Below are 15,195 nucleotides of genomic sequence, written 5' to 3' on the forward strand. Positions count from 1 at the left end.
TGCATTGAAACTCTAAGTTGTGCATTGAAACGCTAGGTTCTACATTGAAACGCTAAGGTCAGAATTGAAAGAATAAGTTCTAATTTGCAATACTAAGTTCTGCATTGAAACGCTACATTCTGCTTTGAAGTGATAAAGATCTGCTTGGAAACGGTAAAGATCTGCAGAGTTCTGCATTGAAACGCTTACTTCTGCATTGAAAGGTTAAGTTCTGCATTGAAACGCTACGTTCTGCTTTGAAACGATAAAGATCCTCACTGAAAGGTATGCATTGAAATGCCAAGTTCTGCATTGAAACGGAAAGTTCTGCATTGAGACGCTAAGCTCTGCATTGAAACCCTAAGCTCTCCATTGAAACACTAAGTTCTACATTGAAACGGAACATTCTGCATTGAAACACTAAGGTCTGCACTGAAACGGAACATTCTGCATTGAAATATTAAGCTCTCCATTGAAAATTCAAGTTCTACATTGGAATGCAAAGTTCTGCTTTGAAACAGTAAGTTCTCCATTGAAACACTAAGTTCTGCATTGAAACGCTACGTTCTGCTTTGAAATGGTAAAGATCCGCATTGGAAGGCTAAGGTATGCATTGAAATGCCAAGTTCTGCATTGAAACGGAAAGTTCTGTATTGAAAGGCAAAATTCTGCAGTGAAACAGTAAGTTCTGCATTGAAATGCAAAGTTCTGCTTTGAAACGGTAGATTCTGTATTGAAACGCTAAGTTCTGCGTTGAAATGCTAAGTTCTGCATTAAAACGCTAAGTTCTGCAATGAAACGCTAAGTTCTGCATTGAAACAATAAATTCTGCATTGAAACGCTACGTTCTGCATTGAAACGCTAAGCTTTGCAATGAAATACTAAGTTCTGCATTGAAACGGTGAGTTCTGCATTGAAAAGCTAAGTTCTGCTTTGAAACGCTAAGTTCTGCTTTGAAACGGTGAAGATCTGCATTGAAATGCTAAGGTCTGCATGGAAACTCAATGTTGTGCATTGAAGGGCTGAATTTCTACTTTGAAACGCTAAGGACTGAATTGAAAGAATAAGTTCTCCTTTGAAACGCTAAGTTCTGCATTGAAACGCTAATTTCTGCAATGAAACTCTAAGCTCTGCAATGAAATGCTAAGTTCTGCATTGAAACGGTAAGTTCTGCATTGAAACGCTAAGTTATGCATTGAAACGCTGAGTTCTACATTGAAACGCTAAGGAATGAATTGAAAGTATAAGTTCTAATTTAAAAACTAAGTTCTGCATTGAAACGCTACATTCTGCAATGAAATGATATGTTCTGCTGTGACACGATAAAGATCTGCGATGAAAGGCTAAGCTCTGCATTGAAACTCTAAGTTGTGCATTGAAACGCTAGGTTCTACATTGAAACGCTAAGGTCAGAATTGAAAGAATAAGTTCTAATTTGAAATACTAAGTTCTGCATTGAAACGCTACATTCTGCTTTGAAGTGATAAAGATCTGCTTGGAAACGGTAAAGATCTGCAGAGTTCTGCATTGAAACGCTTACTTCTGCATTGAAAGGTTAAGTTCTGCATTGAAACGCTACGTTCTGCTTTGAAACGATAAAGATCCTCACTGAAAGGTATGCATTGAAATGCCAAGTTCTGCATTGAAACGGAAAGTTCTGCATTGAGACGCTAAGCTCTGCATTGAAACCCTAAGCTCTCCATTGAAACACTAAGTTCTGCATTGAAACGGAACATTCTGCATTGAAACACTAAGGTCTGCACTGAAACGGAACATTCTGCATTGAAATATTAAGCTCTCCATTGAAAATTCAAGTTCTACATTGGAATGCTAAGTTCTGCTTTGAAACAGTAAGTTCTCCATTGAAACACTAAGTTCTGCATTGAAACGCTACGTTCTGCTTTGAAATGGTAAAGATCCGCATTGGAAGGCTAAGGTATGCATTGAAATGCCAAGTTCTGCATTGAAACGGAAAGTTCTGTATTGAAACGCAAAATTCTGCAGTGAAACAGTAAGTTCTGCATTGAAATGCAAAGTTCTGCTTTGAAACGGTAGATTCTGTATTGAAACGCTAAGTTCTGCGTTGAAATGCTAAGTTCTGCATTAAAACGCTAAGTTCTGCAATGAAACGCTAAGTTCTGCATTGAAACAATAAATTCTGCATTGAAACGCTACGTTCTGCATTGAAACGCTAAGCTTTGCAATGAAATACTAAGTTCTGCATTGAAACGGTGAGTTCTGCATTGAAAAGCTAAGTTCTGCTTTGAAACGCTAAGTTCTGCTTTGAAACGGTGAAGATCTGCATTGAAATGCTAAGGTCTGCATGGAAACTCAATGTTGTGCATTGAAGGGCTGAATTTCTACTTTGAAACGCTAAGGACTGAATTGAAAGAATAAGTTCTCCTTTGAAACGCTAAGTTCTGCATTGAAACGCTAATTTCTGCAATGAAACTCTAAGCTCTGCAATGAAATGCTAAGTTCTGCATTGAAACGGTAAGTTCTGCATTGAAACGCTAAGTTATGCATTGAAACACTGAGTTCTACATTGAAACGCTAAGGAATGAATTGAAAGTATAAGTTCTAATTTAAAAACTAAGTTCTGCATTGAAACGCTACATTCTGCAATGAAATGATATGTTCTGCTGTGACACGATAAAGATCTGCGATGAAAGGCTAAGCTCTGCATTGAAACTCTAAGTTGTGCATTGAAACGCTAGGTTCTACATTGAAACGCTAAGGTCAGAATTGAAAGAATAAGTTCTAATTTGAAATACTAAGTTCTGCATTGAAACGCTACATTCTGCTTTGAAGTGATAAAGATCTGCTTGGAAACGGTAAAGATCTGCAGAGTTCTGCATTGAAACGCTTACTTCTGCATTGAAAGGTTAAGTTCTGCATTGAAACGCTACGTTCTGCTTTGAAACGATAAAGATCCTCACTGAAAGGTATGCATTGAAATGCCAAGTTCTGCATTGAAACGGAAAGTTCTGTATTGAAACGCAAAATTCTGCAGTGAAACAGTAAGTTCTGCATTGAAATGCAAAGTTCTGCTTTGAAACGGTAGATTCTGTATTGAAACGCTAAGTTCTGCGTTGAAATGCTAAGTTCTGCATTAAAATGCTAAGTTCTGCAATGAAACGCTAAGTTCTGCATTGAAACAATAAATTCTGCATTGAAACGCTACGTTCTGCATTGAAACGCTAAGCTTTGCAATGAAATACTATGTTATGCATTGAAACGGTGAGTTCTGCATTGAAAAGCTAAGTTCTGCTTTGAAACGCTAAGTTCTGCTTTGAAACGGTGAAGATCTGCATTGAAATGCTAAGGTCTGCATGGAAACTCAATGTTGTGCATTGAAGGGCTGAATTTCTACTTTGAAACGCTAAGGACTGAATTGAAAGAATAACTTCTCCTTTGAAACGCTAAGTTCTGCATTGAAACGCTAATTTCTGCAATGAAACTCTAAGCTCTGCAATGAAATGCTAAGTTCTGCATTGAAACGGTAAGTTCTGCATTGAAACGCTAAGTTATGCATTGAAACGCTGAGTTCTACATTGAAACGCTAAGGAATGAATTGAAAGTATAAGTTCTAATTTAAAAACTAAGTTCTGCATTGAAACGCTACATTCTGCAATGAAATGATATGTTCTGCTGTGACACGATAAAGATCTGCGATGAAAGGCTAAGCTCTGCATTGAAACTCTAAGTTGTGCATTGAAACGCTAGGTTCTACATTGAAACGCTAAGGTCAGAATTGAAAGAATAAGTTCTAATTTGAAATACTAAGTTCTGCATTGAAACGCTACATTCTGCTTTGAAGTGATAAAGATCTGCTTGGAAACGGTAAAGATCTGCAGAGTTCTGCATTGAAACGCTTACTTCTGCATTGAAAGGTTAAGTTCTGCATTGAAACGCTACGTTCTGCTTTGAAACGATAAAGATCCTCACTGAAAGGTATGCATTGAAATGCCAAGTTCTGCATTGAAACGGAAAGTTCTGTATTGAAAGGCAAAATTCTGCAGTGAAACAGTAAGTTCTGCATTGAAATGCAAAGTTCTGCTTTGAAACGGTAGATTCTGTATTGAAACGCTAAGTTCTGCGTTGAAATGCTAAGTTCTGCATTAAAATGCTAAGTTCTGCAATGAAACGCTAAGTTCTGCATTGAAACAATAAATTCTGCATTGAAACGCTACGTTCTGCATTGAAACGCTAAGCTTTGCAATTAAATACTAAGTTCTGCATTGAAACGGTGAGTTCTGCATTGAAAAGCTAAGTTCTGCTTTGAAACGCTAAGTTCTGCTTTGAAACGGTGAAGATCTGCATTGAAATGCTAAGGTCTGCATGGAAACTCAATGTTGTGCATTGAAGGGCTGAATTTCTACTTTGAAACGCTAAGGACTGAATTGAAAGAATAAGTTCTCCTTTGAAACGCTAAGTTCTGCATTGAAACGCTAATTTCTGCATTGAAACTCTAAGCTCTGCAATGAAATGCTAAGTTCTGCATTGAAACGGTAAGTTCTGCATTGAAACGCTAAGTTATGCATTGAAACGCTGAGTTCTACATTGAAACGCTAAGGAATGAATTGAAAGTATAAGTTCTAATTTAAAAACTAAGTTCTGCATTGAAACGCTACATTCTGCAATGAAATGATATGTTCTGCTGTGACACGATAAAGATCTGCGATGAAAGGCTAAGCTCTGCATTGAAACTCTAAGTTGTGCATTGAAACGCTAGGTTCTACATTGAAACGCTAAGGTCAGAATTGAAAGAATAAGTTCTAATTTGAAATACTAAGTTCTGCATTGAAACGCTACATTCTGCTTTGAAGTGATAAAGATCTGCTTGGAAACGGTAAAGATCTGCAGAGTTCTGCATTGAAACGCTTACTTCTGCATTGAAAGGTTAAGTTCTGCATTGAAACGCTACGTTCTGCTTTGAAACGATAAAGATCCTCACTGAAAGGTATGCATTGAAATGCCAAGTTCTGCATTGAAACGGAAAGTTCTGCATTGAGACGCTAAGCTCTGCATTGAAACCCTAAGCTCTCCATTGAAACACTAAGTTCTGCATTGAAACGGAACATTCTGCATTGAAACACTAAGGTCTGCACTGAAACGGAACATTCTGCATTGAAATATTAAGTTCTCCATTGAAAATTCAAGTTCTACATTGGAATGCTAAGTTCTGCTTTGAAACAGTAAGTTCTCCATTGAAACACTAAGTTCTGCATTGAAACGCTACGTTCTGCTTTGAAATGGTAAAGATCCGCATTGGAAGGCTAAGGTATGCATTGAAATGCCAAGTTCTGCATTGAAACGGAAAGTTCTGTATTGAAAGGCAAAATTCTGCAGTGAAACAGTAAGTTCTGCATTGAAATGCAAAGTTCTGCTTTGAAACGGTAGATTCTGTATTGAAACGCTAAGTTCTGCGTTGAAATGCTAAGTTCTGCATTAAAATGCTAAGTTCTGCAATGAAACGCTAAGTTCTGCATTGAAACAATAAATTCTGCATTGAAACGCTACGTTCTGCATTGAAACGCTAAGCTTTGCAATGAAATACTAAGTTCTGCATTGAAACGGTGAGTTCTGCATTGAAAAGCTAAGTTCTGCATTGAAAAGCTAAGTTCTGCTTTGAAACGCTAAGTTCTGCTTTGAAACGGTGAAGATCTGCATTGAAATGCTAAGGTCTGCATGGAAACTCAATGTTGTGCATTGAAGGGCTGAATTTCTACTTTGAAACGCTAAGGATTGAATTGAAAGAATAAGTTCTCCTTTGAAACGCTAAGTTCTGCATTGAAACGCTAATTTCTGCATTGAAACTCTAAGCTCTGCAATGAAATGCCAAGTTCTGCATTGAAACGGTAAGTTCTGCATTGAAACGCTAAGTTATGCATTGAAACGCTGAGTTCTACATTGAAACGCTAAGGAATGAATTGAAAGTATAAGTTCTAATTTAAAAACTAAGTTCTGCATTGAAACGCTACATTCTGCAATGAAATGATATGTTCTGCTGTGACACGATAAAGATCTGCGATGAAAGGCTAAGCTCTGCATTGAAACTCTAAGTTGTGCATTGAAACGCTAGGTTCTACATTGAAACGCTAAGGTCAGAATTGAAAGAATAAGTTCTAATTTGAAATACTAAGTTCTGCATTGAAACGCTACATTCTGCTTTGAAGTGATAAAGATCTGCTTGGAAACGGTAAAGATCTGCAGAGTTCTGCATTGAAACGCTTACTTCTGCATTGAAAGGTTAAGTTCTGCATTGAAACGCTACGTTCTGCTTTGAAACGATAAAGATCCTCACTGAAAGGTATGCATTGAAATGCCAAGTTCTGCATTGAAACGGAAAGTTCTGCATTGAGACGCTAAGCTCTGCATTGAAACCCTAAGCTCTCCATTGAAACACTAAGTTCTGCATTGAAACGGAACATTCTGCATTGAAACACTAAGGTCTGCACTGAAACAGAACATTCTGCATTGAAATATTAAGCTCTCCATTGAAAATTCAAGTTCTACATTGGAATGCTAAGTTCTGCTTTGAAACAGTAAGTTCTCCATTGAAACACTAAGTTCTGCATTGAAACGCTACGTTCTGCTTTGAAATGGTAAAGATCCGCATTGGAAGGCTAAGGTATGCATTGAAATGCCAAGTTCTGCATTGAAACGGAAAGTTCTGTATTGAAACGCAAAATTCTGCAGTGAAACAGTAAGTTCTGCATTGAAATGCAAAGTTCTGCTTTGAAACGGTAGATTCTGTATTGAAACGCTAAGTTCTGCGTTGAAATGCTAAGTTCTGCATTAAAATGCTAAGTTCTGCAATGAAACGCTAAGTTCTGCATTGAAACAATAAATTCTGCATTGAAACGCTACGTTCTGCATTGAAACGCTAAGCTTTGCAATGAAATACTAAGTTCTGCATTGAAACGGTGAGTTCTGCATTGAAAAGCTAAGTTCTGCTTTGAAACGCTAAGTTCTGCTTTGAAACGGTGAAGATCTGCATTGAAATGCTAAGGTCTGCATGGAAACTCAATGTTGTGCATTGAAGGGCTGAATTTCTACTTTGAAACGCTAAGGACTGAATTGAAAGAATAAGTTCTCCTTTGAAACGCTAAGTTCTGCATTGAAACGCTAATTTCTGCATTGAAACTCTAAGCTCTGCAATGAAATGCTAAGTTCTGCATTGAAACGGTAAGTTCTGCATTGAAACGCTAAGTTATGCATTGAAACGCTGAGTTCTACATTGAAACGCTAAGGAATGAATTGAAAGTATAAGTTCTAATTTAAAAACTAAGTTCTGCATTGAAACGCTACATTCTGCAATGAAATGATATGTTCTGCTGTGACACGATAAAGATCTGCGATGAAAGGCTAAGCTCTGCATTGAAACTCTAAGTTGTGCATTGAAACGCTAGGTTCTACATTGAAACGCTAAGGTCAGAATTGAAAGAATAAGTTCTAATTTGAAATACTAAGTTCTGCATTGAAACGCTACATTCTGCTTTGAAGTGATAAAGATCTGCTTGGAAACGGTAAAGATCTGCAGAGTTCTGCATTGAAACGCTTACTTCTGCATTGAAAGGTTAAGTTCTGCATTGAAACGCTACGTTCTGCTTTGAAACGATAAAGATCCTCACTGAAAGGTATGCATTGAAATGCCAAGTTCTGCATTGAAACGGAAAGTTCTGCATTGAGACGCTAAGCTCTGCATTGAAACCCTAAGCTCTCCATTGAAACACTAAGTTCTGCATTGAAACGGAACATTCTGCATTGAAACACTAAGGTCTGCACTGAAACGGAACATTCTGCATTGAAATATTAAGTTCTCCATTGAAAATTCAAGTTCTACATTGGAATGCTAAGTTCTGCTTTGAAACAGTAAGTTCTCCATTGAAACACTAAGTTCTGCATTGAAACGCTACGTTCTGCTTTGAAATGGTAAAGATCCGCATTGGAAGGCTAAGGTATGCATTGAAAGGCCAAGTTCTGCATTGAAACGCCAAGTTCTGCATTGAAACGGAAAGTTCTGTATTGAAAGGCAAAATTCTGCAGTGAAACAGTAAGTTCTGCATTGAAATGCAAAGTTCTGCTTTGAAACGGTAGATTCTGTATTGAAACGCTAAGTTCTGCGTTGAAATGCTAAGTTCTGCATTAAAATGCTAAGTTCTGCAATGAAACGCTAAGTTCTGCATTGAAACAATAAATTCTGCATTGAAACGCTACGTTCTGCATTGAAACGCTAAGCTTTGCAATGAAATACTAAGTTCTGCATTGAAACGGTGAGTTCTGCATTGAAAAGCTAAGTTCTGCTTTGAAACGCTAAGTTCTGCTTTGAAACGGTGAAGATCTGCATTGAAATGCTAAGGTCTGCATGGAAACTCAATGTTGTGCATTGAAGGGCTGAATTTCTACTTTGAAACGCTAAGGACTGAATTGAAAGAATAAGTTCTCCTTTGAAACGCTAAGTTCTGCATTGAAACGCTAATTTCTGCATTGAAACTCTAAGCTCTGCAATGAAATGCCAAGTTCTGCATTGAAACGGTAAGTTCTGCATTGAAACGCTAAGTTATGCATTGAAACGCTGAGTTCTACATTGAAACGCTAAGGAATGAATTGAAAGTATAAGTTCTAATTTAAAAACTAAGTTCTGCATTGAAACGCTACATTCTGCAATGAAATGATATGTTCTGCTGTGACACGATAAAGATCTGCGATGAAAGGCTAAGCTCTGCATTGAAACTCTAAGTTGTGCATTGAAATGCTAGGTTCTACATTGAAACGCTAAGGTCAGAATTGAAAGAATAAGTTCTAATTTGAAATACTAAGTTCTGCATTGAAACGCTACATTCTGCTTTGAAGTGATAAAGATCTGCTTGGAAACGGTAAAGATCTGCAGAGTTCTGCATTGAAACGCTTACTTCTGCATTGAAAGGTTAAGTTCTGCATTGAAACGCTACGTTCTGCTTTGAAACGATAAAGATCCTCACTGAAAGGTATGCATTGAAATGCCAAGTTCTGCATTGAAACGGAAAGTTCTGCATTGAGACGCTAAGCTCTGCATTGAAACCCTAAGCTCTCCATTGAAACACTAAGTTCTGCATTGAAACGGAACATTCTGCATTGAAACACTAAGGTCTGCACTGAAACGGAACATTCTGCATTGAAATATTAAGCTCTCCATTGAAAATTCAAGTTCTACATTGGAATGCTAAGTTCTGCTTTGAAACAGTAAGTTCTCCATTGAAACACTAAGTTCTGCATTGAAACGCTACGTTCTGCTTTGAAATGGTAAAGATCCGCATTGGAAGGCTAAGGTATGCATTGAAATGCCAAGTTCTGCATTGAAACGGAAAGTTCTGTATTGAAACGCAAAATTCTGCAGTGAAACAGTAAGTTCTGCATTGAAATGCAAAGTTCTGCTTTGAAACGGTAGATTCTGTATTGAAACGCTAAGTTCTGCGTTGAAATGCTAAGTTCTGCATTAAAATGCTAAGTTCTGCAATGAAACGCTAAGTTCTGCATTGAAACAATAAATTCTGCATTGAAACGCTACGTTCTGCATTGAAACGCTAAGCTTTGCAATGAAATACTAAGTTCTGCATTGAAACGGTGAGTTCTGCATTGAAAAGCTAAGTTCTGCTTTGAAACGCTAAGTTCTGCTTTGAAACGGTGAAGATCTGCATTGAAATGCTAAGGTCTGCATGGAAACTCAATGTTGTGCATTGAAGGGCTGAATTTCTACTTTGAAACGCTAAGGACTGAATTGAAAGAATAAGTTCTCCTTTGAAACGCTAAGTTCTGCATTGAAACGCTAATTTCTGCATTGAAACTCTAAGCTCTGCAATGAAATGCTAAGTTCTGCATTGAAACGGTAAGTTCTGCATTGAAACGCTAAGTTATGCATTGAAACGCTGAGTTCTACATTGAAACGCTAAGGAATGAATTGAAAGTATAAGTTCTAATTTAAAAACTAAGTTCTGCATTGAAACGCTACATTCTGCAATGAAATGATATGTTCTGCTGTGACACGATAAAGATCTGCGATGAAAGGCTAAGCTCTGCATTGAAACTCTAAGTTGTGCATTGAAACGCTAGGTTCTACATTGAAACGCTAAGGTCAGAATTGAAAGAATAAGTTCTAATTTGAAATACTAAGTTCTGCATTGAAACGCTACATTCTGCTTTGAAGTGATAAAGATCTGCTTGGAAACGGTAAAGATCTGCAGAGTTCTGCATTGAAACGCTTACTTCTGCATTGAAAGGTTAAGTTCTGCATTGAAACGCTACGTTCTGCTTTGAAACGATAAAGATCCTCACTGAAAGGTATGCATTGAAATGCCAAGTTCTGCATTGAAACGGAAAGTTCTGCATTGAGATGCTAAGCTCTGCATTGAAACCCTAAGCTCTCCATTGAAACACTAAGTTCTGCATTGAAACGGAACATTCTGCATTGAAACACTAAGGTCTGCACTGAAACGGAACATTCTGCATTGAAATATTAAGTTCTCCATTGAAAATTCAAGTTCTACATTGGAATGCTAAGTTCTGCTTTGAAACAGTAAGTTCTCCATTGAAACACTAAGTTCTGCATTGAAACGCTACGTTCTGCTTTGAAATGGTAAAGATCCGCATTGGAAGGCTAAGGTATGCATTGAAAGGCCAAGTTCTGCATTGAAACGCCAAGTTCTGCATTGAAACGGAAAGTTCTGTATTGAAAGGCAAAATTCTGCAGTGAAACAGTAAGTTCTGCATTGAAATGCAAAGTTCTGCTTTGAAACGGTAGATTCTGTATTGAAACGCTAAGTTCTGCGTTGAAATGCTAAGTTCTGCATTAAAATGCTAAGTTCTGCAATGAAACGCTAAGTTCTGCATTGAAACAATAAATTCTGCATTGAAACGCTACGTTCTGCATTGAAACGCTAAGCTTTGCAATGAAATACTAAGTTCTGCATTGAAACGGTGAGTTCTGCATTGAAAAGCTAAGTTCTGCTTTGACACGCTAAGTTCTGCTTTGAAACGGTGAAGATCTGCATTGAAATGCTAAGGTCTGCATGGAAACTCAATGTTGTGCATTGAAGGGCTGAATTTCTACTTTGAAACGCTAAGGACTGAATTGAAAGAATAAGTTCTCCTTTGAAACGCTAAGTTCTGCATTGAAACGCTAATTTCTGCATTGAAACTCTAAGCTCTGCAATGAAATGCCAAGTTCTGCATTGAAACGGTAAGTTCTGCATTGAAACGCTAAGTTATGCATTGAAACGCTGAGTTCTACATTGAAACGCTAAGGAATGAATTGAAAGTATAAGTTCTAATTTAAAAACTAAGTTCTGCATTGAAACGCTACATTCTGCAATGAAATGATATGTTCTGCTGTGACACGATAAAGATCTGCGATGAAAGGCTAAGCTCTGCATTGAAACTCTAAGTTGTGCATTGAAACGCTAGGTTCTACATTGAAACGCTAAGGTCAGAATTGAAAGAATAAGTTCTAATTTGAAATACTAAGTTCTGCATTGAAACGCTACATTCTGCTTTGAAGTGATAAAGATCTGCTTGGAAACGGTAAAGATCTGCAGAGTTCTGCATTGAAACGCTTACTTCTGCATTGAAAGGTTAAGTTCTGCATTGAAACGCTACGTTCTGCTTTGAAACGATAAAGATCCTCACTGAAAGGTATGCATTGAAATGCCAAGTTCTGCATTGAAACGGAAAGTTCTGCATTGAGACGCTAAGCTCTGCATTGAAACCCTAAGCTCTCCATTGAAACACTAAGTTCTACATTGAAACGGAACATTCTGCATTGAAACACTAAGGTCTGCACTGAAACGGAACATTCTGCATTGAAATATTAAGCTCTCCATTGAAAATTCAAGTTCTACATTGGAATGCTAAGTTCTGCTTTGAAACAGTAAGTTCTCCATTGAAACACTAAGTTCTGCATTGAAACGCTACGTTCTGCTTTGAAATGGTAAAGATCCGCATTGGAAGGCTAAGGTATGCATTGAAATGCCAAGTTCTGCATTGAAACGGAAAGTTCTGTATTGAAAGGCAAAATTCTGCAGTGAAACAGTAAGTTCTGCATTGAAATGCAAAGTTCTGCTTTGAAACGGTAGATTCTGTATTGAAACGCTAAGTTCTGCGTTGAAATGCTAAGTTCTGCATTAAAATGCTAAGTTCTGCAATGAAACGCTAAGTTCTGCATTGAAACAATAAATTCTGCATTGAAACGCTACGTTCTGCACTGAAACGCTAAGCTTTGCAATGAAATACTAAGTTCTGCATTGAAACGGTGAGTTCTGCATTGAAAAGCTAAGTTCTGCTTTGAAACGCTAAGTTCTGCTTTGAAACGGTGAAGATCTGCATTGAAATGCTAAGGTCTGCATGGAAACTCAATGTTGTGCATTGAAGGGCTGAATTTCTACTTTGAAACGCTAAGGACTGAATTGAAAGAATAAGTTCTCCTTTGAAACGCTAAGTTCTGCATTGAAACGCTAATTTCTGCAATGAAACTCTAAGCTCTGCAATGAAATGCTAAGTTCTGCATTGAAACGGTAAGTTCTGCATTGAAACGCTAAGTTATGCATTGAAACGCTGAGTTCTACATTGAAACGCTAAGGAATGAATTGAAAGTATAAGTTCTAATTTAAAAACTAAGTTCTGCATTGAAACGCTACATTCTGCAATGAAATGATATGTTCTGCTGTGACACGATAAAGATCTGCGATGAAAGGCTAAGCTCTGCATTGAAACTCTAAGTTGTGCATTGAAACGCTAGGTTCTACATTGAAACGCTAAGGTCAGAATTGAAAGAATAAGTTCTAATTTGAAATACTAAGTTCTGCATTGAAACGCTACATTCTGCTTTGAAGTGATAAAGATCTGCTTGGAAACGGTAAAGATCTGCAGAGTTCTGCATTGAAACGCTTACTTCTGCATTGAAAGGTTAAGTTCTGCATTGAAACGCTACGTTCTGCTTTGAAACGATAAAGATCCTCACTGAAAGGTATGCATTGAAATGCCAAGTTCTGCATTGAAACGGAAAGTTCTGCATTGAGACGCTAAGCTCTGCATTGAAACCCTAAGCTCTCCATTGAAACACTAAGTTCTACATTGAAACGGAACATTCTGCATTGAAACACTAAGGTCTGCACTGAAACGGAACATTCTGCATTGAAATATTAAGCTCTCCATTGAAAATTCAAGTTCTACATTGGAATGCTAAGTTCTGCTTTGAAACAGTAAGTTCTCCATTGAAACACTAAGTTCTGCATTGAAACGCTACGTTCTGCTTTGAAATGGTAAAGATCCGCATTGGAAGGCTAAGGTATGCATTGAAATGCCAAGTTCTGCATTGAAACGGAAAGTTCTGTATTGAAACGCAAAATTCTGCAGTGAAACAGTAAGTTCTGCATTGAAATGCAAAGTTCTGCTTTGAAACGGTAGATTCTGTATTGAAACGCTAAGTTCTGCGTTGAAATGCTAAGTTCTGCATTAAAATGCTAAGTTCTGCAATGAAACGCTAAGTTCTGCATTGAAACAATAAATTCTGCATTGAAACGCTACGTTCTGCATTGAAACGCTAAGCTTTGCAATGAAATACTAAGTTCTGCATTGAAACGGTGAGTTCTGCATTGAAAAGCTAAGTTCTGCTTTGAAACGCTAAGTTCTGCTTTGAAACGGTGAAGATCTGCATTGAAATGCTAAGGTCTGCATGGAAACTCAATGTTGTGCATTGAAGGGCTGAATTTCTACTTTGAAACGCTAAGGACTGAATTGAAAGAATAAGTTCTCCTTTGAAACGCTAAGTTCTGCATTGAAACGCTAATTTCTGCAATGAAACTCTAAGCTCTGCAATGAAATGCTAAGTTCTGCATTGAAACGGTAAGTTCTGCATTGAAACGCTAAGTTATGCATTGAAACGCTGAGTTCTACATTGAAACGCTAAGGAATGAATTGAAAGTATAAGTTCTAATTTAAAAACTAAGTTCTGCATTGAAACGCTACATTCTGCAATGAAATGATATGTTCTGCTGTGACACGATAAAGATCTGCGATGAAAGGCTAAGCTCTGCATTGAAACTCTAAGTTGTGCATTGAAACGCTAGGTTCTACATTGAAACGCTAAGGTCAGAATTGAAAGAATAAGTTCTAATTTGAAATACTAAGTTCTGCATTGAAACGCTACATTCTGCTTTGAAGTGATAAAGATCTGCTTGGAAACGGTAAAGATCTGCAGAGTTCTGCATTGAAACGCTTACTTCTGCATTGAAAGGTTAAGTTCTGCATTGAAACGCTACGTTCTGCTTTGAAACGATAAAGATCCTCACTGAAAGGTATGCATTGAAATGCCAAGTTCTGCATTGAAACGGAAAGTTCTGCATTGAGACGCTAAGCTCTGCATTGAAACCCTAAGCTCTCCATTGAAACACTAAGTTCTACATTGAAACGGAACATTCTGCATTGAAACACTAAGGTCTGCACTGAAACGGAACATTCTGCATTGAAATATTAAGCTCTCCATTGAAAATTCAAGTTCTACATTGGAATGCTAAGTTCTGCTTTGAAACAGTAAGTTCTCCATTGAAACACTAAGTTCTGCATTGAAACGCTACGTTCTGCTTTGAAATGGTAAAGATCCGCATTGGAAGGCTAAGGTATGCATTGAAATGCCAAGTTCTGCATTGAAACGGAAAGTTCTGTATTGAAACGCAAAATTCTGCAGTGAAACAGTAAGTTCTGCATTGAAATGCAAAGTTCTGCTTTGAAACGGTAGATTCTGTATTGAAACGCTAAGTTCTGCGTTGAAATGCTAAGTTCTGCATTAAAATGCTAAGTTCTGCAATGAAACGCTAAGTTCTGCATTGAAACAATAAATTCTGCATTGAAACGCTACGTTCTGCACTGAAACGCTAAGCTTTGCAATGAAATACTAAGTTCTGCATTGAAACGGTGAGTTCTGCTTTGAAAAGCTAAGTTCTGCTTTGAAACGCTAAGTTCTGCTTTGAAACGGTGAAGATCTGCATTGAAATGCTAAGGTCTGCATGGAAACTCAATGTTGTGCATTGAAGGGCTGAATTTCTACTTTGAAACGCTAAGGACTGAATTGAAAGAATAAGTTCTCCTTTGAAACGCTAAGTTCTGCATTGAAACGCTAATTTCTGCATTGAAACTCTAAGCTCTGCAATGAAATGCTAAGTTTTGCATTGAAACGGTAAG

The sequence above is a fragment of the Lathamus discolor genome, unplaced genomic scaffold, assembly GCF_037157495.1.
Source record: "Lathamus discolor isolate bLatDis1 unplaced genomic scaffold, bLatDis1.hap1 Scaffold_73, whole genome shotgun sequence".
In the NCBI taxonomy this organism is placed as follows: domain Eukaryota; kingdom Metazoa; phylum Chordata; class Aves; order Psittaciformes; family Psittacidae; genus Lathamus; species Lathamus discolor.